The sequence below is a fragment of the Tenrec ecaudatus genome, chromosome 2, assembly GCF_050624435.1.
Source record: "Tenrec ecaudatus isolate mTenEca1 chromosome 2, mTenEca1.hap1, whole genome shotgun sequence".
NCBI classification, from domain to species: Eukaryota; Metazoa; Chordata; class Mammalia; order Afrosoricida; family Tenrecidae; genus Tenrec; species Tenrec ecaudatus.
The window spans coordinates 73,382,753-73,404,083 of record NC_134531.1 but is presented as its reverse complement, the minus strand read 5'-3'; the positions used below and the strand labels follow the sequence as shown (position 1 = coordinate 73,404,083).

General features: G+C 45.4%; 1 long non-coding RNA gene across 1 annotated transcript in view; it reads left to right on the top strand.

Annotated features, from left to right (window-relative positions):
* The first annotated feature begins 2,433 nt into the window (after positions 1–2,433).
* LOC142439093 (uncharacterized) overlaps positions 2,434–21,331 on the top strand; it is a 53,513-nt gene continuing 34,615 nt past the window's right edge. Inside the window, exons 1-2 of the long non-coding RNA XR_012782833.1 lie at positions 2,434–4,583; positions 7,111–8,855. This is a non-coding gene — a long non-coding RNA (uncharacterized LOC142439093). The remainder of the gene's footprint in view (positions 4,584–7,110; positions 8,856–21,331) is intronic.

Below are 21,331 nucleotides of genomic sequence, written 5' to 3'. Positions count from 1 at the left end.
GCAGAGTGGAGACCCAAGGCCCAAATGTCGACTACTGGAGATCCTCTCACAGAGGGGCTTAGGAGAGGAGAGGGGTCCGTCAGGGTGCGATGTAGTACCGACGAAGAACACAGCTTTCCCTCCCTGGATGCTTCCTCCCACCAACTACCATGATCCGAATTCTACCTTGCAAGATTGGATAGGGCAGAGGTTGTACACTGGTGCATATGGGAACTGGAGGCACAGGGAATCCAGGGTGGACCATACCTTCAGGACCAGGGGTGTGAGGGGCGATGCTGGGAGAGTGGAGGGTGAGTGGGTTGGAAAGGGGGAACTGATTATAAGGATCCATATGTGACCTCCTCCCTGGGAGAGGGACAGCAGATAAGGGGGGGAAGGGAGACTCCAGATAGGGCAAGATATGACAAAATAACAATCTGTGGATTATCAAGGGCTCATGAGGGAGGGGAGAGTGGGGAGGGAGGGGGAAAAAAAAGGACCTGATGCAGACAGCTTAAGTGGAGAGCAAATGCTTTGAGAGTGATTAGGGCAAAGAATGTGCAGATGTGCTTTATACAATTGATGTATGTATATGTATGGATTGAGATAAGAGTTGTATGAGCCCCTAATAAAATGTAAAAAAAGGAAAGAAAGAAAATGATTAGGGCAAAGAATGTACAGATATGCTTTATACAATTGACGTATTTATATGCATGGATTGTGATAAGAGTTGTATGAGCCCCTAATAAAATGTTAAAAAAAAAAGAAAACCAAAAACAGTCCCTTTAGATTCCTTATCCCTCAAACCTTAATCCTGATCTGAGTGGTTAAAAACAAAAACAAAAAGTAGGAAAAGTAAAATTGAAATGGATTTGAAGTCTTAATAAGTTCATCTCAATAGAGGAAAGAACTAGGAGGCAAAGGACGTTTGTAGAGGTCTAAATACAGGCATGTACATATGTAAATATATTTAAATGTAATGATAGGGAAATAGATCTATGTACATATGTTTTTATGTTAAGTATCAAGGTAGCAGATGGACATTGGGCCTGTACTCAGTACTCCCTCAATGCAAGAACACTTTGTTCTAATAACACGACATTCTGTAATGCTCACCTTCCTGACAAGATTGATGAAGACAAAATGGGTGCATAAGCAAATGCAGTGACGAAAGCTGATGATGCCCAGCTAGCAAGAGATATAGCGCCTGGGGTCTTAAAGGCTTGAAGATAAACAAGCGGCCATCTAGCTGAGAAGCAACAAAACCCACATGGAAGAAGCACAGCAGCCTGTGTGATCATGAGGTGTCGATGGGATCAGGTATCAGGCATCAAAGACCCAAAACAAAACCAAAAAATCATATCAATTTGAATGAGGGGAGCACAGAATAGAAATCCAAACCTAAGGTGACCAGATTTTAACATTGGTAAAGCGGGACACCATTGATAAAACTTATATCCTGGTGAAATAGCCACATGGCAGCCAAAAACCGTATACCCTAGTTTGTCGTGCATTCCTTCCAAAAATTGGGACTTTAAAAAAACCCTGTGGGACACAGGAAAAATTGTAAAAAAATTGGGACTGTCTCATTAGAAGCAGGACGTCTGGTCACCTTACCCAAAGCCCATTTGTAGGCAATTGGACATCCCCTTACAGAAGGGTCACAAGAAGAGACCAGCCAGTCAACGTGCAGTGTAGCAACTTTCCTCTAGTTCTTTAATGCTCCCACCCTACCCCCACTATCATGACCCCGATTCTACTTTACCAATCTGGCTAGACCAGAGCATGTACACTGGTATAGGTAAAAGCTGGAAACACAGGGAATTCAGGACAGATACCCCCCTCAGGACCAATAATGAGAGCAGCGATACCAGGAGGGGGAGGGGAAGGTGGGGGGAGAAAGGGGGAGCCAATAGCAATGATTTATATATAACCCCTCCCTGGGGACAGACAACAGAAAAGTGGGTGAAGGGCGACATGAGTCAATGTAAGACATGGAAAAATATATATAAATGATTAAGGGTTCATGAGGGAGGGGAGTTGGGAAAGGGGGTTGGGGGAAATGAGCCAATACCAAGGGCTCAAATAGAAAGAAATGTTTTTAAAATGATGATGGTAACCTATGTACAAATGTGCTTAACATGATGGATGGGTGGATGGATGGATGGATGGATTGTGATAAGGGCTGTATGAGCCCCCAATAAAATGATTTTTACACAATAGGAAATGTTTGGGCCGGGTCCGGACCACGCAGCCACCTCCCCCAGCTCTCCTGAAAGACAGCCTGCTGGACTGTGCAGCCCCTTCCCCCTGCCTCTCAAGACCAGAGCTGGACTCTGCAGTCCCTGCCTCCAGCATTCCAAGGAGCTTATCTCTCCGAGCTGGGTCTGTACAGCCCCTTCTCTCAGTATTCTGGAATGATTTACTCACAGACCACATCCTGACTCAGACCCTGCAACTGCAGCACCAGAAGGCCTTCCTTCCCCTTATCAGCACATACGTCCTTGGCTCAAGCCCTATATATGTCCCACTGCCTCACTGCCGGCGTGATTTCCCTGACCTAACTCGTTGGGTCTCGGAAGCTTCCCGAGGGCTCAAGATGCCCCCGTCCCTTTCTCTGCTCTCCCTTCCCTCCCAGGAGTTCTTTCCCTGCCTCAGTAAAGCCTTTCTCAACTTCACATTCCTGGCTAAATTCTATCTCTGTTCCACGTCTCTATCTCCAACCTCTCATCTTGGTGTGGGAAGACCTGGGACCGACTGGAGGGGCCTCTGTGCTGCCCTGGGCCTTCCTCTGGCCGGTGCACAGCCCCGTCCTCTGTTTCCAACCTCTCATCTTGGTGCATGAAACCAGAGAGGAGTAAGAGGTGTCTTGATGCGCCCCCCCCCCCCCACCTTTGGGCGAGTGCGGCGCCCCTCTCTCTTCCATCCCCCCTTCCCTTGAACCAGGACCTCTCAGCTGCCATCTGCTGCATATACAAGTGAGTACCCAGCAGTCACTGTGTCTTCTGACTGGACTAGAGTACAGCATGTATTTGAGCTTTTTCTACCTGTTTGTGTGTTTCGTGCTGGCAGTTCTGCGGTTCCTGCTCTCAGAAATCTACTTCCTCCTTCTCCCTAGCAGTTATGCGATGCCTGCTCTCAGACCTTATCTAAAATACCTTCATTCAGCTGGCCACAAAGCCAGGCCTCTCCCCGTCCCTTGCTTTCTGAGGTGTCTTTCACTGTCACTGACCCAAGGTCCCTGTCTGCGGGTTAAAGCCGAGGGCCTGCGCCAGGGAAGTCTTCCTGTTCCGGGGAATCCAGGACTCTCCCACTGGACCCCTAGCTCTGACCAGAATGCCTCTCAGGGTTACCGGGCCACCTCCTGACTGATGGGTGGGGACGGGGACCAGGAGACATCCTTCTCCTCTGACCGTTCCCCTTGCAGTTTAAGATGCCATGGGAAGCTCACTCTCTAAGCCTCCCAGGGACAGTCCCTTGGGATGCCTCCTGACCAATCTCACTGAACTGAGCCTGGCTCCGGATATTCGCCCTGGGCATATGGTCTTTTTCTGTAACCAAGTGTGGCCACAATTCCAATTGGACATTGAGTCGTACTGGCCAGGACTTTTGATTCCAACATTCTTTGCGGCTTCAACAATTTTTGTCAGCAGACTCAAAGATGGGCTGAGGCTCTGTATGTTCAGGCCTTTCTTTGCCCCCGTCCCTCTCTCTGTACTACCTGTCACCCTGCTCAAGTTCTCTTAACCAAACCCACTCTTTATCAGTCCCTGACAGTACTCCCCCTCCTCTTTCTCTGAACCCCCTGAATCCTTATCTGCACCCCAGTAAGACCTCCTCCATATTCTGGGTGCCCCTCATCACCACCTCCCTCGACTCTCAGAGGTGACCCCCGCAGCCTCCCAAATCCCACAGTCACCCGCTACCTTCCTCAGGCTTACAAGCCAGCTCTCCTAAAGCAGTAAACTTCAACAAGCCACGAGAAATTACTCAGCAACCCAGTGAAAACCCCTCAGCTTTTCTCTCACGCTTAACTGAAGCCTTAGCCCAGTCCACGAGATTGGACCCTGCCTCTCCAGCCAGGGCTACTGTTTTAGCCACGCATTTTATGATGCCGTCAGCCACTGATATTAAGAAGAAACTTAAAAAAAACTGAGGATGGCCCTCAGACCCCAATCCGTGACCTGGTAAACATGGCATTTAAGGTTTTAACGCCGGAAGGGAACAGGCTGAGGCGGCTCACGAATCCCGAGCCCACCACGGGGCAAGCTGGAAAGCCCAAGCCTTGATTGCCACCCCGAGGCCAACTGGAGGGAGGAGTCAGAAGACTACAGGAAGCAGCAACCTCAACAGTGACTCTGACCACCCACCGCCAGGACCTTGCTTCAAAAGCCTTGCCCATCATGCGGTCAGCAGGGCCACTGGAGAAGTGACAGCCCCTTGGCACCTAGCCTTGGAGGGTCAGTCCCTCCCAACCTTGAACTGCCATTAATACTGCTTGACTTGGCCACCGACGACGACCGACAAAGAAGCCCTGAATTCAGCAACCTCAGTGACCGCCCACCCCCCTTACGCCATGCCCAGGGTAGCAATTGGAGCAGCAGGTAAGCCGGTTTCCTGTCATTGGACAGGCTCTTTCAGTCCCCTCCTTCTCGGGTCCAACTTCCCCTTCCTTGGTCTCGGATATGGGAATTGATGGTCATCTTTCCAAGCCTTTAGTCACCCTATCTTTAATGATGCCTTTTTTATCGTCCCCCTTAACACTTGTCAGCATTCCTTTGCCTTTATCTTCAGCCTCTCCTAAAACAGTTCTAAAGCAGACACAGCCCAACTGCCTTACCGTCTCTCTACCTCCAAGCAGCAGCCTTCATGTGCTGCAACCAAAATGACTCCCAGCAGACCTTTAACTCTTTGTTGACACTTAGTAAAAAAATGTAAAGGACATCAAGCTGATAGTTCCCCGGGAACACAGGGAAGCAACAAAGCAGACAGGTTACTAATTCAAACCAGCCCTCTAGACTCTCTCCCATTAATCAAAGCAACCTTTTAACAAACTCCAACAAACTCCCCTCCAGCCTCCGCCTTTACAGTTACCAAACCCTAGTAAATCCTTTTTACTTTACATGGACAAAAAACAAGGTATAGCAGTTAAAGTTCTGACTCAGTCTCTGGGGCCTGCTGTATCCCCTGTAGCTTATCTGTCCAGTTAGACAGTCAAAGGCTGGCAGCCGTGCCTCCAAGCCCTGGTGGCAGCCGCCACCCTTACTAAAGAAGCTCTCAAACTAACATTAAGACAGCCTATCCAGACGTTATCTACCCACAAACTGCAACACCTTCTCCAACACCAAGTCCTGCCTTTACTGTCTCCCAACCGCCTACAAAAAATCCACCTTATGTTTATTGAAAACCCTAACATAACCCTGCGCCAGGCGCCCTCTCTAAACCCAGCAACTCCCTTGCCTTAGCTCCTGGACAAGCTGCCTATACAGTAGTTTCACTTGATCAGTTCTGGGAATCTGCATGTCTCCCAGAAGGAACCACTTCTCAGAAACCAGAACTCATTGCTCTCACTCGAGCACCCCACTTAGCTAAAGAAGAGTCCTAACAACTAAAGTGTCCCCCCTCATAAACAGTAAGTGAATAGCTCTCCCCACCAACCAACCCAAAGATCTGATCCACCAAGTCCATCACTCCCTGCACATAGGGCCCCGTGCTCTTCCTCAGCGACTACAACCTATGCTTTGTGTCTCACATCACACAAGTGTCATTCTCACTAGACATTAAGTGGCACTTACATAGGCCATACAGGCCTCAGGCCTCTGGAAGAGTTAAAAAGATGAATGGAATTATAAAAGGTCATCTGACTAAACTATACCAGTCATAAATAGACCTGCTTCCACTAGGCCTAACTCGAATCCACGCTACTCCTCACCCTTCCTTGTTCCTAAGTCCCTTCAAGTTGATGTATGGAAGGCCTAATTTAATCAACCTTACCTGTCACACTACCACCACTGGCAAACGACTTACCCCATACCGCTCTCTTAAAAACCTTTCTCCAAGAACATGCAGATAGATGTCTACCTGCCCCCGATCCTGCGCAAACTGACCTACCTGTATGTAATCAACCCAGAAAATTCTGTTCTGCTGAAAAATCTCCATCCTCGACCTCTGCAGCCCAAGTAAAAAAACTGCACATCGTCGTCCTGACGACTCGCAGAGCAACCAGAGTCCTCGAAGACCCCAATTGGCATCATCTGACTTGGGTGAAATTAACCTCTAACCCATACTATGACCACTCAGATGGTGGGCCCTACCACCTTATGCTTTACTAAAACTTCTTCTACTTAACTTCTTACTCAATTCTGTTACACCCAATCCCTCCCTAGTCTCAGACAGGTACATGTAGCAATTCACAGTTCAGGAAATAATCCCTGAACAAAACCTGCTGACAGAATACATACTGAAGTCATCACCACAGCTGGTCTGTTACTTCATAAATAAGGATAAAAGTAGCTCTCTCTACATAAAATTAACAAACAATATAACTGTCAATACACCAGCTCATTGGTACACTCTTATATTCACTACAACAACAACTTGTTCTCTCACTCACGTTCTCACACTCCTATATTCACCATTCATACAACATTCATTTACATTCTGTGTACATGCCTGCACACACTCACATGCCCATGTGCCCACTCACACTCATTAATACAAACTCGCTTACTTATGTTCATGCATCCGCATGCCCACATCTGCACACATACTCCAAATACAACACTTTAACAAACAACGCCAGGTGGTCATAAACTCCATCTCAAAGTCTCTCACCTTGCAGCAACAACTTGCATCCCTGACACAGGTAACCTTTCAAAGCCATCGTGCATTAAATCTGTTAAAAGCCGACAAAGAGGTGCATACAATATATCAATAAGTCCAAAGTAGTTAAATAAAATGTTAAAGTGCTCCGCAACATTCTGAGGAAATCAGAAAACATCAGCAGGGCACCCCAGCCCCTCCTCATGGTTTCAAAGTTCTGTTATGTGATGGATTATGACCCTCATTGGGCCTTTGACAATAATTTGTATACTGTTACTGTTGGGTCTCTCTATGTTTAAATATTTGCAGGACCGAATGCAAGCTATCTTCAACCTGACCTTCAATCAACTTTTGCTTCACCCTTATATTCTGCTGCCGACCAGCCCAGACCCCGAACCTTCCAACTCTTAATCTGCCCCTTTCTTTGCCCTTTTCTCAGTAGGAAGTAGTTATAACTTAAAATGGCACCCATTACCATTAGTAAGAGTTTGGGATATTCGGGCCGGGTCTGGACCATGCAGCCACCTTCCCCAACTTTCCAGAAAGACAGCCTGCTGGACTGTGCAGCCCCTTCCCCCTGCCTCTCAAGGGCAGAGCTGGACTGTGCAGTCCCTGCCTCCAGCATTCCAAGGAGCTTATCTCTCCCCGAGCTGGGTCTGTACAGCCCCTTCTCTCAGTGTTCTGGGATGATTTACTCACAGACCACATCCTGACTCAGACCCTGCAACTGCAGCACCAGAAGGCCTTCCTGCCCATTATCAGTACATATGTCTTTGGCTCAAGCCCTATATATGTCCCACCACCTCACTGCCAGGCGTGATTTCCCTGACCTAACTCGTTGGGTCTCGGAAGCTTCCCTGGGGCTCAAGATGCCCCCGTCCCTTTCTCTGCTCTCCCTTCCCTCCCAGGAGTTCTTTCCCTGCCTCAATAAAGCCTTTCTCAACTTCACATTCCTGGCTAAATTCTTCCCCTTTTCTGCTTCTCCTTCCTACCTCTGGCCGGTGCCCAGCCCTATCCTCTGTTTTAAATCTCTCAGTAAGTTCATTTCAAATAAAAAAAGAAATGAGAGTGATTCTTTAAAAAGATAAATCAGACCAGTCCCTCCTTTCCCTAAACTCTCCACGCTTTCCTCTCACTCAGAGAAGAAGCAGAACTGTGGCCTGTCTGCCATGCAGGCTCTAGTCCCTCCCCACTCTTCCCACACCCATTCTGCTCCAACCCCACAGGCCTTCTTGATGTTTCTTGGGCAAACCAAACACTTGTCAGTCAGTGTTCCTTCTTCCCCAGTCATCTGCTAGGTCAACTGTCCCTTCATTTTTGGAGTCTACCTTGCCTATCCGACATAGCATCACCCATTGACTCCCACTCCCTCCTTACTCTGCTTTCTTCCCTGCACCACATTTCCTCACAGACTGAAAATCTGCTTGTTCTTTGCATGCTGCTGTATCTTCCCCAGCACTTTAGCCACATGGTAGGATTGGTGAGGATAGTCTTGTGAGGATTGGTGGGATAGTCACCGCTGTTAAAGGCCATTTTCTATTTACAGAAATACAGAGTGTGACTCTTTCTTTCAGACAAATGTTGACAGTGAGGTCATTGAGTTATAAAGAAAGGGACATGCATAAGTGTTTCCAAGAAGCTGACTGAGAATACAGAAAATAGCAGCTACGCTAATCGTACAAAAGGATCCGATCAGAAGACATCTGTTCAGGGCCTGAGTGTGCTTGTGCAATAGAGTCATGACTCAGCTGGCCTCCTCTGCCAATGGCCTCATCTCCCAGACTCCTTGCTTGCTGTTTCTTGTGGCTTAGTCATCCTTGGCGCACTTATCTGTTCCCATCCGTTCGTTCCAGGCCTTTCTGGAACCATTTACAAGCCTGCATGTTCTATGTCTGCAGTTCCTTCTGAGCTTGTCTAACCCCGACCCACGCAGCCCTCCTCACGACTGTGAAGTGTTTGAAGCCTTTATTCATTTTCATCTCCTTGGCCCCCAACACGGTACTTGCCACAGTAGCTACTCAAGGAATGTTTGCTGAAGGACCTATTCACAACAGGTGGGTCTTACCCTAATTCCCCTGTGCAGAACAAGCTTATTCTTGGGAAAAGTTTGGCTCATGCCATGCCTCCAAATCAGCATGCCTTTCTGTCTCATCTTGAAACACACACACACACACACACACACACACACACACGTCAGTACCTAACTCTTACTTCAGCAAAACACTTCAGCTCAACAAGCATTTACTATCTCTTTACAATGTTCTGGTATTATACCCAGCAGTAAAGATTCATTGGTGGTTGTTTATCAGTTCAAGGTTCATAAATGACATTTTCTTTATTATCCTTCCAAGCTGCGCTCAGCTTTCTCCTGTCAGAGGATCCCCAGCATGAAGGATTGCTTTCAGAGAGAGGCAGTGAAGCCCGGCATATGGTTGGGCCTGGTGCATGAGCACTGACGCCAGACTCCTTGACTCAGATTCAAGTCTTCCTGTTTTCTAACCACTGGCTGCCTGGCCTCTGCTAAGTTATTTTCTATCTGCTCCCTCATACAATAATAATCTTATGGGCTTGTTCGGAAGATTAAACGAGGGACTGCATCCCGAGCACACAAATCATGGTCCACAATGCTAGTTTATTATCCCATGCATGAAGCCCTGGTGGTGTAGTGGGTGATCAGTTGGGCTGCTAACTGCAAGGTCAGCAGTTCAAAACCACCAACTGCTCTGAGGGAGAAAAATGAGGCTTTCTACTCTTGGGATGATTTACGTGCAGTCTCTATGGGATGCCGCCACTGATTGGATCAAATGTGCAACTGCATAGAATGTTTGTCGTTGTAGGCATTATAGCCCACAAACAAAAGGGGACTATATAGATCACACACACACACACACACACACACACACACACACACACACCATCACATTTAAAAAGCGAGCGAGAGAAGAGTCCCAGTCTAGAGACCCTCCAGGTTCTTTCCCTGTTCGGCCTCAGCACTGTTCTGAATGGCTGTAAAAGGAGAAAGAGTACAAGGGAAACGGACTTGGACTCTCTCATGACACACACGTTAGTTTCAAACTAGCCAGCGGTTCTCCCGGGGCAGTTCTAGTGGATTTGGTTTGGGTTTTTATGGGCCCTGTTAGATGCAAACAGTTACTGGAGTTGGCAGCTAACCAAAATACTGGAGAGGTTAGTCTATCAGAGGGCCCTTGGAAGAAAGGCTTGAGATCTTTTCTGAAAAGTCCGTCTTTGTGAAAGCTACAGAGCCATTTACCATGACGTCACAGGGTGGCTGTGAAGTTGGACTCAAGTCCATGACAAAGGCTAACGATAGACAGGTGAGGGAATATGACCCTTATTCCTAGGAGGCAAGTGAGGAAGCATTTAGGTATGAACACCCATTGTAACTTCTCTCAAATGGCTCTGCCCCAACCCCACCCCACCCCCCAAAATCAGATATTATTATGTAACTATCCATCTTACAAATAGAGAAAGACAAAAGCAAAGGGAACAAAGTGTCGATAATGTGTGTAGAAGTCACGTGGAAATCGATGGTGACTTTGTAACTTTTCTGTAGGTTGAAATTTGCTCCAGACAAACACTATTGCAAAAGACAAATACCTCTGAAACTGGAAACAATTACAGACAGGGTCTAACTAAAGGTTTGCTGCTGAATAAACTATTTCAGTGTTTGGAGGAGGACACTGGGTATCACTGCATTTGAATCTGGGGTCTTTCCCCACTAGGACAGATCCCCAAATCAAAAACTCACGGCATTCTTGGCAACCGAGAGGACAGGGTAGAACTTCCCCTATGAGGTTCTGAAACTGTAACTCTTTATGGGAGTCGAATGCCCCAGGAGGCTTTCTCCCTCCAGGCAGCTGGTGGCTCTGAGAGGCTGTCCGGGTGGCCAGCAGCCCAGCGTGGCACCACTACACCACCAGGTCTCCTTACGACAGGCCACAGCCCCGCTGAAACACTGTTTTCTGTCTGGTGAGAATGCGGACCAAGCTGGGTAGAGCCAGGCGCCCAGTCTGTGGACACTAGGAGATAGTGAATGTGGTGGGCTGTCTTTGTTTGTTTTAATTGGATTATCGGTGGAGAACTCACTATTCACCAGGCTCACAGAAAGTTTGCTGTCATTGTTGTTTTGTGCACAGTGTCTCATTTTTATTTGGGCTGTGCTGTGCTCACTGATCTAAAACCAAAACCAAGGCTTTCTGATCTATAGCAAGCTTCTCACCCTCCTGACCCCACCAGCATCTGTTACTGGCTTGTATTCTCATCACAAGTTTGGGTTTTGTTGCATATGATACGGAGCCCTGGTGGTGTAATAGTTAGGCTGGGATCCATATGGTTTGCAGATCGAAACCCCCAGCAGCTCTGAGGGAGAAAGACTGCTTTCTACGTCTATAGACAGTTATAGCCGTCGAAACCCACTGGGGTTGCTGAGTCAGCACTGACTCGATGGCAGTGAGAATACTTTATAACACACTATGTCTTTTCTAGGACTGTCATTCCAAGAGACTTCAAAATGTTCATGGGGAAAAAAATGGAATTTAAAAAAAAGTGAATTCCCCCACACACTTCTTGAGGTAAACCATCATCTAAATGACAGTTTACGTGATTGGAAGGTTTGGATCATGCGCAAATAGTGGGCCTAGAATTAATGTGGGACAATCAAGTGGTCCCAGCAATGTACAAGTTAAATGACGGTCCCCCTGTCCCGTCGTTTTCCGTGGAGCTGCTAGTGCATTTGAACTGCTGGCCTTGTGCCTCGTCTTCCAAGGTTCCTTTTCAGTTTTCTGGATCCGGTGGAAAGATTAATTGAGAGCAAAGTTTCAAACCAGTTCATTCTAGTTCTACCACCAGCAAACAATTTTCACTCAAGAAATACTGAATCCAACATATATTTTAAGAATCATTTTATTGGGGGCTCTTTTAACATTCCATACATCAATTGTATCAAAGCATATTTGTACATATGTTAACATCATCATTTTCTAAACATTTATTTACTATTTGAGTCTTTGGTATCAGCTCCTCTTTTTTCCCTCCCTTGCAACCTCTATTTTTACAAGTTCCCCAGATGATTTCTTATAGTTTTTCAGATACTAAAACATAGATTCAGATTCAGTATAGCTGGGGTGGAAATGTAAATTCTCCACAGGGGGTTGAAACAGAAGGAGCTGGTTTATAGTCCTGGCCCTAAGCAATGCTCTATAGACCTTAAATTTTGGAGCTCCAAGTTTGTGAGAGGGTACTATGTACAGTGGAAGCCCCAATTCATTTATGAATGTCCTCATGAATTCAGTCTCCATTGAATTCCTTCTGACCATTAACCAGAAGGGTGACTAGCTTTGCCCTCAGAGTGCATTAGGGAGTAGATTACCATCACTCCCCTAGCAGGTCAGGGAGAAGAAGCATAGATAGTCTCCAGGGACTTGCCTGGGTGTGCCTTTAGTGGAACTGAAGATGTTAGGATGATGTGGTGAGTCACATCCTCACTGCCTTGGCTGGAGGGTCTCAATCAGTCTTGTAAACCCTACTATCTAAGAGGGTAAGACTCAAGTCGTAGTCACGGTCCTGTTCCTACTTCTGCAGTCCCACATGGACTGTGATGGGTTGTTCTGCCACTGATCAGGCTTTTGTGACCTTTGAACCTTTCAGGCCCTTTCTAAGTCCCCAGATCTCTGCAAACCCTTGGACGCCATTGTGGCCTTGTGCTCTCTCGTCCAGATGATGCATCTTTGTCTTGTTTAAGACTTACGGCATATTCTCTTTTACATCTGAACTCTCTGACACCTGGGTCTTGGTTTCAATGTTGGTTCTGTCTTTCTGGAATAGTGTTACCTTGGGTGAGTTATTTTACTTCTATGAGTTGTAATAACCTCGATGGCAGTGAATCTGTTTTGTTTTTCTTATTTACAAAATGAAGATGATGATGAAAGTGCCTACCATATAGGGTTGCCATAAGAATTAAATACTTTGCTCCATAAGCTCTCAGTAAAAAGCTAGGGAGAGGGGGTGGGCGGCGTTAAATGCAGTGAAAGCCTCAGTATGTGTTTATTATTGTTAATACAATTTTGCTATATTTGCTGCAGCTGTGGGATGGGCCTGGGTGTTGGACCATGAAGGGATCTGTTTTAATACTGATGGGACTCAGAAGAGGCTTCAAGAGGCTCTGTACCTGCCTTGATTCAGAGACCTCCACTGACCTGAAAGTGTGCCCACCCAATCTGCCATGGAATCCATTCCAACACACAGTGACTGTATAGAGCAGCGGTTCTCAACCTGTGGGTCGTGACTCCTTTGGGTGGGGGGGCGGGGGCAGTTGTCAAATGATCCTTTCACAGGGGTCGTCCGATTCATAATAGTAGCAAAATGACAGTTATGAAGTTACAACAAATATAATTTTATGGTTGGGGGTCACCACAACATGAGGAACTGTATGAAAGGGTCTTGGCATGAGGAAGGTTGAGAACCACTGCTCTAGAGGGTTTCTGAGGCTGCAGGAACAGACAGTCTGTTTCTCTCCCATGGAGCAACCGGTAGGTTTGAACCACTGACCTTGTGGTTAGCAGCCCAACACTTAATCCACAGAGCACCATGGATCTTTGATAGAGTGCCCACATGCACTACCATGTTGTCCATTGAACTCATAATGACTAGAGGGCAGGGTAGGGCTGCCTCTTTGGAGTTCCAAGGCTTTTAGTCTCTGTGGGAGCAGACAGCTTCATCTTTGTCCCAAGAGTGACTGGTGGGTTCGAACTGCTGACTTTGTGGTTTGTAGCTCAATTATGTAGCACACTACACCACTGCCTCTAGGTGCAGTAGTTGTGCTTTGAGCTGTGATTCACATGGTCATCGGTTCAAAACCACCAGCAACTCCAAGGAAAAAGACTGGGCTTTCTACCCCCAAAACACGTTCTTGGAAGCCCACAGGGGGTCACTATGAGACAGAACAGACTCGATGGTAGTGAGTTTGGTATTTGAAGGAATGACCTTAAACTCACTGCCATCAAGTAGATACCTGCTCACAGCGCCCCTACAGGGCCGAGTAGACCTGGTCGTAGACTTTCAGACCTTTTTTACACACAGATAGCCTTCACAGTTCTCCTGAGGGGTCACTGGTTGGTTTGAAGGGACGCCACACAGAGCCTCTGTGAGACACTGGGGTTTCCTGCACTTTGCTCTCTGTTTCAATCTTGCAATTCTGCTAGAATTCATGATGAACTGACAAATCTTTGTTGTTTCCCTCTAGAAATTAAAATTTCCATTGGAGGGACAGAGCTCACTAACAATACCTGTTCAAAGTGGGAGCTTGTTAGAAACAAGGATTTCAGCCCCCTGCTCAAAACACAAAGCAAACAAACAAAGAAACCACCACACACACACACCCCCAAACAAACAAAAAACAACAACTCAATCAAGTCAATCGGGACTCACAGTGACCCTATAGGACAGACTAGAACTGTCCTATAAGTTTCCATGACTGTAAATCTTTATGGCATCAGAAATCCTCATCTTTCTCCCTCACAGGAGCTAGTGGTGACTTCAAACTGTTGACCTACGGTGAACATCCCAACATGAGACCCACTACACCACCAGGGCTCTCTGAGCCGCACTGCAGCCCTAGTATATTAGGATCTAACTTTAATTAAGAGCTGTAGATGGTTTATAAGCAATTAAAAGTTTGAGAAGCTGTGATCCAGCTTTCAGTGTTCTCATCTGTAAGACGTAAAAAAAAGTGTTTTAACCATTAAATTGGAAAATAATGTTAGTGCAGTATTATCTCTCATTTTTTGTCCATAACACCTTCCACTTTCCTTTTCATAACACACATCTTTACGTTTTATAATTGCCTAGCTGTTTCCCTCTTCACAATGTGTACTATGTGAGCCTAATGAACTTTTTTAGTGATTACTATTATATACCCCATGCCTATTTTTTTTTTTTTTTGGTAGTTAGTTCAAGGATCATTTGTCAGCCTTTAGGAATATTTTCCAGTCCAGTCTGTTGAGGCACCACACCCTGGCCCCAAAGTCCACTTTCAGCATTCCCTGGGGACCTTGCCACTCCCTTCCCTTGCTGTTCTGCTGCACAACCCCAGTGCTTTGCCTCAGTGTGGTGGGATCAGGTTGGGCGCAATTCCCACACTGTGTCTCTGGTGCTGTCCCCTGCAGGGCCATGGGTCAGTGAGGGACGTCATGTCTCTAAGTACCCCTATTACATAGCAAGTGACTACTGAATGAATGAATGAACTAAATGGGTCCAGCCCGAATGAACTAAATGGGTTCAAACGGCTGATCATGGGATTAGCAAGCCAACATGAAACCCACTACAAACACACAGGCACACAAGACACGACAGCATTCTTCAGATCACCCTGCTGCCCAGAGCAGACTCAGCACGAGCTGTTCACTCAGCTGGCATCCTAAGTCGCCTAATTTATCCTGGATGTGCTGTTACTCCTTCTCCGCCAGGTCTGTCTTTGTAGGAAGGACATAGGCAAAGTGCTACCTTCGGTCAACACACTGCCCATTGAACCTCAGAAAGTGGCCCTGGAAGAAAGTGCTCTTCTGTCTCCTGTCCCACAGCCGAGGTTTAGGAGATATCCTTTTGGGCAATACACTGTACGGTTCAGTCACTGGACTCCTTTCCGTATCCTGTGGTGGTCAGGTGCGATCGAGTTGATTCAAACCCACAGTGGCCTACTGTACAAGAGAAGGGAACACGGCTTGGTCTGTGCCATCTTCACAATTGCTCCTATGTGTGAGCCCATTGCTGCAGCCACTAGGTCCCTCCATCTCCGTGAGGGCCCGCCTCTTCTTTGCTGCCCCTCTACTTTATCGAGAGTGAGGTCCTTCCCCAGGAATGGTCTCTCCTCACAACATGTTCAAAGTGCATCAGATGACGTCTCACCATCCTTGCCTCTAAGGAGCACTCTAGTCATACTTCTTCCAAGAGAGATCGGTTTGTCCTTTCAGCAGTCCATGATATTTTCAATATTCTTCGCTAGCACTGAAATTCAAACACACCAATTTGGCTTCAGTCTTCCTTATTCAATGCCCAGCTTTCATATGTATATGCAATAGAAAATACCATCGCTCTGGTCAAGCCACCATCCTGCTAAGTCAAAAAAGGCAAAAAGATTTATTTGTGGCTTTGGTTGTGTTGTTGTTGTTGTTTTCACTCGTTGTAAAATACAGGATTAGAATAAAACTTAAGGGTGTTAGGAAGGGAACCGAGAGGCAGGGCAGGATGCGGCAGGTGGAAAAGGGGTGAAGACAGTTGAGAATGGCCACGACGTTGACAGAGGGAGTTAATGAGAAGAACAAAATGAGAGAAGGAGGCAGTGGGTACAAAGATATTAAAAGATGAAAGACTACGAATTATATTTCAAAACAATTAAAATAAAAGCACTTCACACTAGGAAACTTCTAAAAATCATTAAGAATATTTTGTCTTGAAGGTAAAAAATAACCCAAGCAACAAAAGATAGAAATTCAGACCTTACAAGGCCTATGCAAAAGTTTCATATGAACTTATTCTACACAAATACCTACATATATGGATGAATATAAAAGCATATTAGGATATTAATTATAGTATTGTTTGTCAGATGATAGCATATGACACAAGTTATGTGACCATCAATATGGACTAGGTTAAATACATCATGGTATTTTTATACAGTAGAAAATTATCAGACATTTAAAACAAATGTGTGCATAAGCAATGTGGTGAAGAAAGCTGATGATGTCTGGCTATCAAAAGATATAGCATCAGGGGTCTTAAAGCAGGGGTCCTCAAACTTTTTAAACAGGGGACCAGTTCACTGTCCTTCAGACTGTTGGAGGGCTGGACTATAGTTTAAAAAAACTATGAACAAATTCCTATGCACACTACACGTATCTTATTTTGAAATTTAAAAAATGGGAAAAATACATTATTTAAAATGAAGAACAAGTAAGGTTAAATCAACAAATTTACCAGTATTTCAATGGGAACTATGGGCCTGCTTTTTGCTAATGAGATGGTCAATATCCGGTTCCATATTTGTCACTGCTAGTCCTTACAAGCGATGCAAGTGTGCATCAGTTAGTCTAGATCTGGTTGGAGATTTCAGATGTTTCATTCTGGAACAAGTCTGTTCACAGACATCAGTGCTGCCAAAGATGGTTGCCGTTTGGAGGGCATGGTTGCTGAGACGAGGACATGTCTCAGAGGGGACAGATGCATAGAAATCAGGAAGGCTGCTTGACTTGAATGCGTCTTTCAGTCACAATTCTGCAGGTCAGCCAGTTCCATTTGGTAAATTGTATCCACATTTTCAATGTCAATAGAAAATGGGTTGTGGAGAAGCTGTTCATGGAGATGAAGCTCTTTAAATCTAAATTGGAACTCCTTTTGCAACTTTTCCAGTGAATCCGCACATGTTTTGTTTGGGAAGGCAACCAATGGTTTTTCCGCTAACAGATTTTGAGTTGTGGGGCGATGGCAGAAATGTTCCTCCTTCACTTGTTTGATGAGGAGACCTAATTTGACTTCAGATACTTTCACAGGTGATTGCATATCACCGACAAGCTTCCCCTTTCCTTGAAGTTGCAAATGGAAACTGTTGAATAGTTCTGTTACGTCTGTCAGAAAGGCAAGGTGCCATTTCCATTCTGCATCATTGAGCTCTGGTACTACTTTGTTTTTTGAAAGCAGAAAAGCTGTAGTCTGTGGAAGTAAGTCATAGAAATGTTTCAAAACTCTCCCTTGACTCAGCCAATGGACTTCTGTGTGGTACAGAACATCTTCATAGGCAACATTTAGCTCAGACAGAAATTCTTGAAGTTGTCTGTGGTTTAGTGCATTATCTCTAATGAAGTTAACACAAGATACCACAATTTTCATAGAGTCCCACTTCAGTGATTTACTACACAGCGCTTGGTGGATGAGGCAGTGTATGGCTATTGGGTGAGAATGGTTAGGTTTGTCCATCACTTGGTTAATGCGAGCAATTATTCCTTTCTTAGACTCCTCCCCCCCCCCCCCCCATGCTAGGAGCACCATCAGTTGTCACACTGGCTAGTTCAGCCCAGTCCGGCTCCAGACCATTCAGTTTGGCAAACCTTTTCATAGACATCCTCTCCTGTAGCTGTTCCTTTGATGCTTTGCAGGGCAGCAAGCTCTTCTGTGACTCCAAAATAGTCATTCGCCCCACGAATAAAAATTAGAAGTTGTGCAGAAGCACGAACATCATTATTTTCATTGAGTGCCAAGGAAAAATAGGAAACTTTTTTGCGGAGTTTTACAAATGCTGATGCGAATTGTCTCCCATTTCTTCAATCATTCATGTAATTGTAGGTCATGAAAGACTCACTATACTAAATCAATCGGCCTTCTCTGGACATATCTCTTTGGCAACAGAAAGAAGGCATTCTTTTACAAATTCCTCCTCCATGAATGATCTTCCCATGTATGCTATTAGCCCGGCAACTTGAAAACTTGCTCGCAGTGATGAAATATTTAGCTGCTCCTGCGTCACAAAAGTATTTGGCTGAGTTGTCAATGTATTTTTCAGTTTTAATATGTTATCTTTCCTCACTCTCTGATCAAACAATCATATTTATCTTTATGTTGAGTTTGATAGTGTTGACGTAAATTGTATTCTTTGAACACAGGCACTGTATTCTGGCATATCAAACACTCAGCTCTTTCCTTGTGCTGCATGAAAAAGTAATCCTAAGTCCATTGTTCTTTGAATATCCTACACTCCGAGTCAATTTTTCTCTTTCTTGATATCATTGTTTCCTGGGGATTCCAAATTACTTTGAATAAAATACCAACATATATATATATACACACACACATATATGTATATATATATCACTACAAAAACAATATACCAGCAGTACCTTTGCCCACACAGAGACATATAGACCGCACTGCCCATCAATGCAGTCTGATCAGTGCCCATCAATGCAGTCTGATCAGTGCCCATCAATGCAGCCTTACCGGTCCACTTCATTTCAGTCTCACCAGTGCCCATATTGGTGGAACTCCACTTTTACCTCAGGCTCACATTGGTGTGGTGTGGGAACTGGCACGATTACAGAGCCAGTTCCTCCACCACCTTTCCAGTTCACACTACCCTGTGCGAATCGCACTGCGATCTGTGAACTCCAACTGGAATCTGATGGCATGGGTGAGAAGACTCATGTAATCAGATTCCAGTGCAGGAAAAAAGAAGGCGCGCATGCCTTTTTCTCCCAAATGTAGTGCGAATTCAGCCAGACAAGCACACAGCTGAGCTCTCGCTCTGCTCAGAGATCGCAACAGTGTGAACTGGGCTTACACAGCACACAACATACACAACTGAACGGCAATCAGAATATAAATGCACTCACTGTCAATGAAATTGGGTTTCCTACTCCTCGGCTGTCTGCAGAGCCGGATGAAGTTCCCATGGGGCCCTAGGCAGATCACCAGTTTGGGGCTCCCATGTGATAACACTGAGCACTGACCATTTGCATTAACACTGACCATTTACGATAACACTGACTGCTGACCATTTGCATTAATACTGAGCGCTGACCATTTGCATTACCTCTGAGCACTTACAATTACTATTATCACTGTGCACTGACCATTTGCATTATCACTGTGATGCAACGCCTCCTAGATAGAAACCACCCCCAACCAACTAACCAACTTAAAAAAAAGACCTCCTAACTTCAAAAAAAAGGCCCCCTTTAACCGCAAAAAAAGGCCCTACTAACTGCAAAATTAAAAAAAAAATCCTAACTTGGTCTTACCTCGGTCCTCAGGTAGCAGCAGGCTCTGCACAGGCAAGCTCCTGACTCATCCTATCACACTGGAGACTACGAGGAAGAGTAGAGAGACAGAGAAGAAGGGGAGTCGGAGCGTGTGGTGCACATTCCACACATGCGCACTGTAGGTCAAGGACGAGTCGGCTGCTAAGCAGGACAGGCAGTGAGGCAAAAACACCTGGCCAGCGGATAAATGTCCTTGGCGGGCCACATGTGGCCTGTGGACCGTAGTTTGAAGACTCCTGTCTTGAAGCCTTGAAGATAAACAAGCGGCCATGTAGCTGAGAAACAACAAAGCCCACATGGAAGAAGCACACCAGACTGTGTGATCATGAGATGTCCAGGGATCAGGTATCAGGCATCAAAGACCCAGAACAAAACAAAAAAATCATATCAATGTGAATGAGGGGGATTGTGGAGTGGAGATCCAAAGCCCATCTGTAGACAGTTGGACATCCCTTCACAGACGGGTCACAAGGAAGAGGCAAGCCAGTCAGGGTGCACTATAGCACCAGTGAAACATACAACTTTCCTCTGGTTCTTTAATTGTCCCCCCCCCACGCACACATACTATCATGACCCCAATTCTACCTTACCAATCTGGCTAGACCAGAGCATGTACACTGATACAGCTAAGAGCTTGCAACACAGGGAATCCAGGACAGATAAACCCCTCAGGACCAATAATGAGAGTAGTTAGACCAGGAGGGGATAGGGAAGATGGGGGGGCAGGGGGCAGGGATCCATCACAACCAAAAGGTGGGTTAAGGCAGACATCGGTCAGTGTAAGACATGGGGCAATATATATATATAATCAAGGGTTCATGAGAGGGTGGGGAGTGGGGGAAATGAGCTGATACCAAGGGCTCAAATCCAAAGAAAATATTTTGAAAATGATGATGGGAACATATGTGCAAAGGTGCTGGACACAATGGATGGATGTATGGATTGTGATATAAGAGGTGGAAGAGGCCCCAATAAAATGATTAAAAAGAAGAATGGAAACAGGAAACACAGGGAGAAAGTGGGACAAAAGATGTTACACTGGGAAGATTTTAATCAGTGACATGAAAAAAATGTGTATGATTGTGTGGTAAGAGCTGCATGAGCCCCCAATGAAATAATTTTAAAAAATAAATGCATACATATTTATCAATTAAAAGAAATTTATTATAACATTTACCACACAAAGTTGTTTTTAGGGTAATAATCTTATTCTTAATGGGATTCTACTAAATTGTAAGCAATAGAAGTTGGCTGAGTCTGAAAAGCAACAACAACAACAAAAACAAAAACACAATAAAAATTTTGGCTATTTAGAGAAAAAAACTTCAGACCTTATAAGAACATTGTGAATTATGTGGGAGCACAGAAAAATATTTTCTATATGATTCTCTGATAGTTCCTGTGTTCAAAGAATAACAAACAAATCAAACCATTTTGTACAAAAAATATCAGATTATTTAAGATAATATTTAGTGATTACTAATGTGGATTACAAAAATAGAAGGAAACATGCCGGTATTCTAACAGTGACTTGCAGCAGATTGGAATACTGCTGATGAGGAAGTGTCATGGAGGCAAAGGCTGACCTCCTGTGACTACACAATTCCACACCAGCCCAGGCCGAGTGCCCGAAGGCAGAGGTCAGAAATACTTCCCCAGGGATCCACCCTCCTTTACCTATTCTGATATCAACCTTCCCTCCC